An 11,190-nucleotide genomic window follows, 5' to 3' on the forward strand; every position below is an offset into this window, starting at 1 on the left:
TTGAGACGACCATGTGGTTCTTGACTTTGAGTCCATTTATGTGATTTATGATGTTTATTGATTTACGTATATTGAAACATCCCTGCATCTCTGGAATAAAGCCTACTTGATTATGGTGAATGATTTTTTTGATATATATCTGAATGCAGTTTTCAAGTATTTTGTTGAGAATTTTTTCATCTATGTTTACGAAGGATATAGGTCTATAGTTTTCTTTTTTGGTTGTGTCTTTACCTGGTTTGGGTATTAGAATGATGCTAGCTTCATAGAAGGAATTTGGGAGTTCTCCCTCTGTTTCTATTATTTTGAATAATTTAAGTAGTATTGGCTGGAAGTCTTCTTTAAATGTCTGGTAGAATTCTGCTGTAAATCCATCTAGTCAGGAGGCTTTGTATTAGTGTTTCAGTTTCCTTATATGTCATGGGTCTGTTTAAACTGTTGATCTCTTCTTGGTTTAACGTCAGTGGTTCCCATGATTTTAAACATCTATCCATTTTTTAGATTTTCAGATTTAGTAGAGTAGGTTTTTTAAATATTCCCTTATAATGTTCTGGATCTTTTGGGTGTCTGTTGTGATGTTTCCCCTTTCATCTCTGATTTTTTTTATTTGGATTTGCTCTTTCTTTCTTTTGGTTAACTGGGCTAAGGGTCTGTCTGTCTTGTTTAGCTTTTCAAAGAACCAGCTCTAAGATTCATTGATTCTTTGTACTGTTTTTTTTTGTTTGTTTGTTTGTTTCTATTTCATTAATTTCTGCTCTGATGTTTGTTATTTCTTCTCTTCTGCTGGGTTTGGGTTTCATTTGTTCTTGCCTTTCCAGTGTCTTGAGTTGCAGTGTTAGGTCATTTATTTGGGCTCTAATTTTTTAATGTAGGCACTTAGAGCTATAAACTTCCCTCTTATGACTGCTTTTAAAGTGTCCCAGAGGTTTTGTTGTGTTGTATTGTCCTTTTTGTTGAATTCCAGAAATTCTTTTATTTTTTTCTTAATTTCTTCTTTCACCTACTCATTGTTTAGGAGTGTGTTGTTCAATTGCCATGAGTTTGTATAGTGACTAGGGCTTCTTCCAGTGTTGATTTTGAGCTTTATTGCATTGTGGTCTGATAGAATGCATGGAATTATTTCAATTTTTTTGTATTTGTTGAGATTTGTTTTGTGCCTCAGTATGTGGTCAATTTTTGAAAAAGTTCCTTGGAAGTACTGAATAGAAAGTGTATTCTTTGGTGCTTGGGTAGAATATTTGGAAGATGTCTGTTAGGTCCACTTGATGTATGGTGTCACCTAATTCAATTGTTTCTCTGTTTATTCTTTGTCCCGTTGACCTGTCTAATGGAGACAGTGGTGTGTTGAAGTTCCCTACTATTATGGAGTTGGGGTTAATCTGTGTCTTGAAGTCCTGTAGTGTTGTTTTTATGAATTTAGGTGCACCAGAGTTTGGTGCATATATGTTCAGGATTGTAATATCTTCTTGGTTATTGATTGAGAGACACAAGTGTGTCTTGCAGGGAACCTTGCTTTTGTGATGGATGGTCATATTAACCAGTGACAGAGTCTTGAACCCTAGAATTGCAACCCCTGCTTGCTTCTTAGTACCATTTACTTAGAATATTCTTTTCCTTCCTTTCACTTTAAGGTAGTACCTGTCCTTAAAGGTGAGATGGGTTTCTTGCAGACAGCAAAAAGATGGATTTTGTTTCTTAATCCATTCACTTAGCCTGTGTCTTTTGACTGGGGAGCTCAGTCCATTGATATTAAAGTTATTATTGAAAGATCTATACTCCTTGCCATCACTTTGATTGCTGTTTGTGTTCTCTAATTTTGTGTTTCCTCAATTATAGCTTTATTTATTTTCTTTCATTGCCCCTGGGGTGTAGTTATTCCTTTCTCCATTCTTTGTGTTGCTTCAAGTATTCTTTGAAGAGCTGATTTCGTGAACATGTATTCTTTCAGGCTATTCATGTCATGGAAGATTTTTCTTTCCCCCTCAACTACAATAGACATTTTTTCTGGGTAAAGTATTCCGAGCTGGCATCTAATGTTATTTAGAACTGGAAATACTTCAGTCTAGGCTCTTCTGGCTTTCATAGTTTGCATTGATAAGTCAGCTGTAATTCTGATGGGCTTTCCTGTGTATGTGACTTGTTGTTTTTCTTTTGCTGTTTTCAGTATTTTCTCCTTGTTCTGTACATTTGGTGTTTTTACTATGATATGCTGTGGGGTCCTGTCTATTTGGTGTTCTGTGTGCTTCTTGTATTTGTATGGAGATGCCCTTCCTTTATTTTGAAAATTCTCTTCTACAATCCTGTTTAAGATCTGGTCAATACCATTATCCTGAAATTCTTTCCCTTCTTCTATGCCTATAGATTTGGCCTTTTCATGGTGTCCCACATCTCTTGCATATTCTATTCCTGTTTTTAAAATTTTTTTTCATCATCTTTGCTTGAATGATCGAATTCTTCAACTTTATCCTCCAGTGTTGATATTCTGTTTTCCATTTCATTCATTCTAGTTGTGAGGTATTCCCCTACTTCTGTTTGTATTATTTTTGTGCCTTGATGTTTTCTTATTGGTTATGTAAAGCTGGTTGGTCCAGGTTTCAGGTTCTCTCAGGTTTTATTTTGGGGGGAGCTGATGGCTTCAGATCAGCTATTCAGGAGCTCCCACAGAAGCCCATGTCAGGTTCCAGTCAGGTACACTCAGGGGCTTCCTTCTAAGGTTTGGACCCCTACTAGCGAGAACTCAGAGCCCTTGGGAAGTTCCCTAAGGGGGTGCTGATTTTGGGACTCTCAGGCCATCTGCTGAGTTTCCAGCCCCTATGACAGAGGGAGGCCAGAACAGGTACTCTCTGGCTGTCTGTTGAGATCTCAGCCCCTATGGTGGAGGTCGGAACAGGTACTCTCTTGTCTTCCATTTTAGATAATGTCTTCACAGATGCTTATTGCAATAGAAAAAGTCAAAGCAACAAACAAAATGGAAAAACAAAACAGTCTAGAAATGTTTACCTAGAAAGCATATTAGGTTTCCAGGTTTCTCCCTGAATAGGCCACGTCCTCAGTCTTACCACACATCTCACACCACAGGCTTCACCTGCATGTGGGAAAATTGGACAGGAAGTAAATAAAAGAGGAAATTATACCCTAGAAGCTACAGATGAAGAATTTATTCATCTAGACTCCACTGGAATTCTGGCCTATCCCCTCTTCCGAAATCCCCACACCCCCACCTGAGCTACCCCCATCTCTTCAGTGATCATTTAGATTTAATTAGCATTTCGCCCCACATTTGCCTTGTAACTAGTATAAATGTATTCAGAAATAAAGCTGGCTCTGTAGGGTAAAAGCATCATAGTGTATTAATTTTCCCAGGGGTAGTTTCAAGCTACCAATGTAAAACCACCTGACACAGAGTTGGGAAGTGACATCACCACTGACTCTCAGGGCTGGGTCGTGTGAGTTTTCTCACTACTAATTAAAATATTTTCTTATACTTCATTATTTTGCTAAGTGGCTCAACAGTTGACATTTTATACACACGTCTGTTTCTTCAGTTGCAAAAATGGTAAAATAAGACCCACTCTTCTGCTTTATAGTGAGAATTAAAGTAAAGGCGTGGAGAGAAAGACACACTCCAGTTTGTGGTAAACTGGAATGTGCAGTCAAAGCCAGCCTGGATACACAGAAAGTCAGGAAAAAAAGAAAGGAATGAAGAAGGAAGGGAGGGAGGGAGGAAAGGAAAGAAAGGTATCTTTCCTAGGACTGTGCTGAGGAGAGGAAAGAGAAGGAAAGTAAGGAGGGAGGGAGAGAGGGAGAAAAGAAGGAAAGGAGAGAGGGAGGGAGGATGCACAGTGGAATGCGTTTAGTCACTCACTTCTAGTGAGCACACCGCGACACAAATGATGTAATATCACTGCCAGATTATGTCAGAAAAGAATACATTTCTCTCTTGGATCACTCATGTGGAGATAGGTATGATTTGTGTAGACCTTGGGAGGGGCCAACAAAGGAAATCTCCAACTGCCAACCATCTTGGAAGCAGATCATCTAGCTGTGGTCAGCCCTTCAGAGACTAATCCTGAGTAACAACTTGACCACACACTTATGAGGGGCCCTCAGCCTGAACCACTTTTGATTCCTGACCCTCAGAGCCTGTGGAAGAATAATTAACGTGTGTTGTTTTAAGCTGCTCTGTTTTAGGATAATGTGTTATACAATAATGGGTAATTAACCCAGGTCTCCAGAGAACAGACCTAATAGCTGTGTTTTCACACCTTTGCTTCGCTTTGTTTACACATGGCATCCCTTTTTCTTGTTCTATATTCTCTTGCAGAATCACAAGCCACTCCTGTCCCTTGTCTTCCGTATCGCGCCACCTCTCTTCTCAACCTTCCCTGTCCTCTCCCTGGGGTTCCTGGCATCCTGTTCTTCTCTTTTCTCATTCTACATATGTTGCCTCATCTATGGCCACAATTTTTATTAATACTTATATCCCTTTAATGGCAAGTGCTAATTCAAACTCTCAAAAGCAAATGAAGAAAATAGTGCCTTACCTAGCTGTGAGGAATACTGACTAGAAAAGTTCACAGAATTCCCCCAAAAGAGCTGTAAGAATTGGGGCCCAAGGGACCAGAACTCAGGACTCCGCACTACCCAGACATTTTTTTCTCTGATCAGATTTCATTTCTACTTGCTTTAGTTTCTCTTTGTTTGCTAAACTCTTTCCCCACTACTGTTAGAGTCTGTCCACATGCAAAAGAAGATGAATCCATGACCTTCAGTCCCACTGACAGTACATTAGATAGAAGAGTATTTTTCTAAAAGAGAGGGCAGTCTGATAGAAAAGGCATGTGTCCACTGTGTTGTCTGTGGAGAAGCGGCTCCATCACTGGCCATGTACTTTCCCCTGAATGCTAGGCCTACATATCAAAGGCTACTAGATATCTCCAACTGGAGATGACACTGAGCACTGCATTCATCTGGAAAGGCTTCTGTAATAAAGTACCATGAGCCTATAATAAGGTTTAGAATAGTAAGATTTATTTTCTTACAGTTTTAGAGGTCAGAAGTCTAAAATTAAGGTACTGATAGGGCCAACAACCCTCTGAGGCTGCTAGGGAAGGGCTGTTGCAGTCTTGCTCTTGCTGCAGGTAGTTGCCTCACTCATAGATGCACCACTCTGCCCTCTGTGCTCAGTTCACATGGCGTTCTACTTATGTGCATGACTGTCTCTGCATTCAAGTATCCCCATTTTATAAGGGCACAACCATACTGGGTTAGACCCCACCCTAATGACTTCAACTTAATTGTATCTGCAAAGACCTTGTTTTCAAATAAGATCACCTTCTAAGGTACTGACATGTTGGAAAATTGTCAACATGTGAACGGGGGTGAGGTGGGAAATCCAACCCATAACAGGCCCTGTAAGAACGCTAACAGAATCTGCTGACTCCATTGGCTTTTCCTGTTATCTCCCACTCTGTTCTCTACACTGACTCCTTTTCTACATATCTTATCCTAGTTATACAAATCACCATGTGCTCTGTCATCCAAACCAGAAATCTTTGTTTTCCTCTATCCAATCATTCAATAAGTTCTGCACGGCTGTGTCTTAAATGTTCCTTAAATAGGTCTCCTTCCCTCCAACCTAAGTTCCTTCAGCTCGGGTTCTTAATATTTCATATGTGGATGTTACAAACACATCCGAAATGGGCTCATTATCCCCAGTTGTAGTTTTCTGAGATACTCACTCCAACTCCCTTCTCTTCCATCAGTTCATCTAACATGCAGAAAGCTGTGTGATCTGTTTAAAACACCAAAGTTTCCTGACCATTTCATAATTTTTTCAGTAAGTGCCAACCATTCTGTAAGGCCCTCCACCATTGTGCCTGTCAAAAGGCTCCTCATTCTTTTTTAAATGTATTTTATTTATTATTTTTCTTTTATGTGTATTGCCTGCATGCATGTGAGTGCACTCCTGTTGTGCAATGCTTGCAGAGGTCAGAAGAGGGCATTGGATCCCCCAGAACTGGAGTTACGGATAGTTGTTAGCCACCATGTAGGTGCTGGGATCTGCAAGAGAGATTCAAGCCCAGGTCCTCTGCAAGAGCAGTCAGTGCTCTTTACCACTGAGACATCTCTCCAGCCCCCTCATTCTTTTTTTAAAGTTTGTTTATTTATTTTATTTATTTTTTATTTTATGTGTATGAATGTTGTACCTGCATGTATGTAAGTACACCTGTGTCATGCAGTGACTTCAGAGGTCAGAAGAGGGCATCAGATCCCCTGGAACTGGAGTTACATAGTTGTTAGCCTTCATGTGAGTGCTGGGATTTGAACCTGTATCTGCTGCAAGAGCAGCCAGTGCTCTTAACCACTGAGTCATCTCTCCAGCCCCAAATTTTATTTTTTTATTGTATCTCTATGTATGTGTATGTATATGAGTCTACATATACGTAAGTTCACCTGTGTCATGCAATGGCCCTCAGAGTCAGAGGGGATGTCAGATCCCCTGGAACGAGAGTTACAGACACTATGTGTGTGCTAAGAACTGAACCCAAGTCCTTTGCAAGAGCAACCAGTGCTCTTAACCACTGAGCCATGTCTCTAGCCTCGTTCTTGAAGCTCAGTCTAAGAAGTTGCTCAGGGAAACCTTCCTCACCTGGACGCTCCACTACCCTGCTCAATCTCTCTGAAGCCACCTATCCCAGACCCTTTCCTCTTTCTAAGATCTTTGCAAGTCTGTCAGCAACTACTATCCCAGACCAGCAGCCACATTTGAAGAGATTCCTCCAGAACTCTTTTTGGTGTATGAGGCTCCCACCTGCTTTGAGAGGGCCTTTGAAGTGTCCTAGTGGACACTATGTATGGCCACTTAAATCCAAAAAGGCTTGAATGTAGACAGGCATAGGCCCTACTGTGCTGCATGTATGAGGAGAGTAAGGGACTAGGTGCTGTGCAGGTGAGCCTTCTGGCAGCAACAGAGGGGCCATGTGGCTGGCTAAGGCACTGCTATGGGCAAAGGCAGACTAAGAGCTTAGCAGGCAATGATGGTTGATACAGCGTCTGTGGGCTCCTGGATCTAGATAGGGTCCTGTCTGAGGTCTTTGCTGGGTATCTAGCCCAGCACTGCTGAGCACAGCCCTCTCTTTCTCTCGTGGGTGATTGCAGAACAGATCAGCTAAATGCCAGTAGCCAAGGAATCAGAGCACTCAGTCCCTGTACTGTGACAATGGAGTACTCTCATAGACCATAAGCTCTGGAAGGAGAGCAGTGTGTCTTCACCTTGTACTGAGCACCAGCAGGTTCTTTCTGGGCAACATGTGCTTCATATGCACACAATCTTTTAATCTTCACAACAGTTTTGTTAGGTTAGACCAGCTATTAGCTCCACTGCATAGTGGGGATACTGAGGCACACAGAAGTTACAGAATTTGCCTGAGGCTGCACACCTGGTAAAAGGCAGAGCAGAGATTTGAACCCGCACTATCTGAGCATCCATCTTCTTAGCTTTTATTTTCCATAGCCTACCAATTCATATTGGTGCATTTTAATGAACAAAAATCAAGATGTTTGTAAGTAAAAGTAAGTTCACGCACAGTCACCTTTGGGACCCCAGAAAGATCACCTTAAGACTCTAGGCTTTCCTCCTCAGAAGCATGAAGCCAGTGTCCAACCATGGATGCTAAGAAGCCACAAAAAAAGAAGCCCCAAACCAAACCCACCAGAGCAATGACTCTGATGAACGGGGATAAGTATGACAGAGCACTTGAGAGGCTGAAGCAGGAGGATTGCCATAAGTTTGAGACCAGCCTACGTCACAGAGTGAAACTCCATCTCGAAGACAAATAGAAAACAACTACCAACAACAGAAATTATGATAGAGCTGCTTCTGAGTCAAGCGACTGTCATGGGTGGAGCTGTTCCCCGAAAAGAGCTATGTTGAAGTCCAAACCCCCAGTACCTCAAAACGTAGCCCAATTTGGAAATAGAGTATTTATACAAGCAATTACATTAAAATGAACATCTCAGTGTAAGTCCCACTCCATATGACGGGTGTCCTGATAAAAGGGCATTTGGACGCAGAGACAAGCCTGTACACACAAGGGAGAAGGGCACATGAAGATGGAGGCAGAGATGGGGTGATGCATTCATCCACCAGCCAAGGAAAGCCAACGATTGCTGTAAACCACCAGAAGCAAGAACAAGGATGGAACAGCCCTGACCAGGAACCAACCCTGCCAACACTTTGATCCCAGACTCTTGGCCTCCAAAATTGTGGGACAGTAAATTTGGACTATTTGAGCCACCCACATTGTTGTGGCACTTTGCCACCTCAGCCTTAGGAAAGGAACATAGCCAGATGCTCCTGGGTGACTAGAAGATGGATTAACATACTAATGGTACATGGTACATGATTCTTGTCATCAGCAAGGAAGTTAGCAAAACAAAGAAAGAACAATGGGAGTAACAATACCAAAATAAATCACTTTGAGCCGCGGAGGGCTTTGTAAGATCTCAGGCTCTACCTTCCATCTTAAAAGATGATCTGAGAGGAGACTGGAGGAAGAGGGCCCAACATGAGCAAAGGAATAGGAAATTAGTAAACCAGCATGGCTTAAAAGCCGGCTTCCGACAATGAAAAATCTATATGGTAATGACTTAAATAACAGAAAATTTTAAATATGGCACATGAACCCCTTTATTCATTAAACAAGTGTTTTTGAATGCATATTGTACCTATAATCCTATACCAAGTATAGGAATAATTTAAGAAACCTCAAGACAAACAGAATGCTGAGATTTCAGCCAGACTTAAAGATCTTTGATAACAGCCACAGCTAGTTGGACTTTCCAATTTATTGTCAACTTTTAGTTTGGCAGAGTGATTTCTTTATAATGATTCTAGACTAAACTGTTCCAAATATATCAAATAAGGAAACAAGAGTTTTATTGGGATCCCACAGAGGTGGATGATTTATAGTTTTGTAAATATGCAAGCATTAGACTTACAGAGTTACCATATCACCATCAAAGAATTTTGTAAAGAACTCAACCTTTACAGGAAAGCTAGCTACAAGTTCTCTCTCTAGTAAAGAAAACTAGTATGGTGAAGGCTGGAAGGTTGGCTCAGTGGGTAAAGGCACTCATTGTACAAGCCTACCAACCTGAGTTCAATCCCCAGGACCCACTTAAGGTAGATGGAAAGAACAGATTCCACAAAGTTGTCCCTTGACCTCCATATGTGTGCAGTGGCATGAGTTTCTCCATTTCACACACATCTTCATCTAACACATGTGTACACAATAATAAGTTAAATAAATAAACAAATGGAAAGCAGAAGTGAACTTAAGTTCTCAAAAAAGATTTGAGGGGGTGGTGGTTGGAGAGATGATTTAGTGTTTAAGAGCACTGGCTGCTCTTGCAGAGGACCCGTGTTCAATTCCCAGCACCTACATTGTGTCTAACAACCATTCCAGGGGATATGACACCCTCTTCTGGCCTCCACAGGCACTGTACGCACATGGTGCACTTACATACATGCAGGCAAAACACTCATACAAATAAAATTAAAATAATTAAAAAATAAAGACTTTTGGTGGGGAGTGGTGGTGTACACCTTTAATCCCAGTACTCAGGAGGCAGAGGCAGTCTGATCTCTGTGAGTTTGAGGCCAGCCTGTTCCACATTTTGAATTCCAGGCCAGCCATACATAGTGAGATCCTGTCTCAAAAAAAGATTAAAAAAAAAAGAAAAGGAAAAAACATTTTTAAAAAAAATTGTTTTACAAAGACCTCTAGATAGGCTGACTAGATTCACCAGATGGACAAGTAGTGGGGAACGTCTGGGGGTGCCGACAACTCAGCAGACAATAGCAGGGATCACAGAGTATAAGGGCTATAGTGGGGGGAGGGAGGCTATGGGAGGGTGCCATCTGGGAAGTGGGTGTGTAGATGAATAAGATAGTTTGGGATGTTCTGTGTGATATACACACACACCCACAAAAAATCAACAAATTTGTAACAAATGAATTATATTTGAGGAGAAAGCATAAAAACTTACGTCATGTTAATTAGTAGAGGTGATAAACATTACCACTGAAATCTACCCGATGACTTTATAGACATACACAGGTGCCAAGGATGGTGGATGAATACAAGGAAAACCATTTTGTCTGAACACCACACCACAGGGTAAATGCACATATGAACCCATGGCGCTTGTGACAGCATGCACAAAACCTGTGCAAGCTAAAGCCAGACAAAGCAAAGTACAAATAGCAGAGGTAGGCAAAAAGCCCAGCCCTATGAGGATCAACTGGCAGTTGATAGCTGCTGGGAGAGAGTCAGTAGTTTCCTTAACAAGCATGATACCTGTTAGGTTGACCAGACTCCAAGGGATAGACCCACACCCAAGAGCACTTGGGGAACACAGATTAGACTCTATAAGTCAAATAAAATAATAATAATAATAATAATAATAATTGTTTTAATCAATGGGGCTCTGGGGAGAAGCTCAGTAGGTAAAGTGCCTGCCTCACAGGCAGGAAAACATGAGCTCAAGCCCCAGGAACCATACGAAAAAAGCCAGGTGTGGTGGTGCAGTGCACACTTGCCATCACAGTGCCAAGGAGGAGGCACAAACAGGAGGATCCCTAGGCTTGATGGCCAGCTGGCATAGCCTACTTGGTGAGCTCCAGGCTGGTGAGAGAGCATGTCTCAAAAAAGAGGAGGATGGTGCCTGAGGAACACCACATGTTGACCCCTGGCCTGTATACACACACACACATAGGCATTTGCATGTACACATGTACCCACATAAACATGCACACACATATAAACACATAAAATATTAGCGAATGTTGTCTTACGTTGGCGCTTTATGAAAGGTCTTCCTCTGTATGCTTCAATCTCCCTGCCATTACCATCTGTTTTTCACTTCTGACTACCCAGTTATACTGCTAATTTAAGTAATGTTTACCTTAGCTTTGGTCAATATTTGACTTTTTAGTAAATGTTATACCATTAGGCTGCTCAAACATTTATTAAGCAGTTAAAATTGAGTCCTTACCTCATTTAATATTTATCTTCAAACAGACCCAGTACAGCATATAGATTGTCATAGCAGAATTCAGAAGTTATTTTCAGTTTTCTTGAGCAAAAGCCAATCTATATACCTGCAAATCGTTGACCAAAGCTG

Source organism: Nannospalax galili, unplaced genomic scaffold (genome assembly GCF_000622305.1).
Source record: "Nannospalax galili isolate Female #2095 unplaced genomic scaffold, S.galili_v1.0 scaffold324, whole genome shotgun sequence".
Lineage (NCBI taxonomy): Eukaryota > Metazoa > Chordata > Mammalia > Rodentia > Spalacidae > Nannospalax > Nannospalax galili.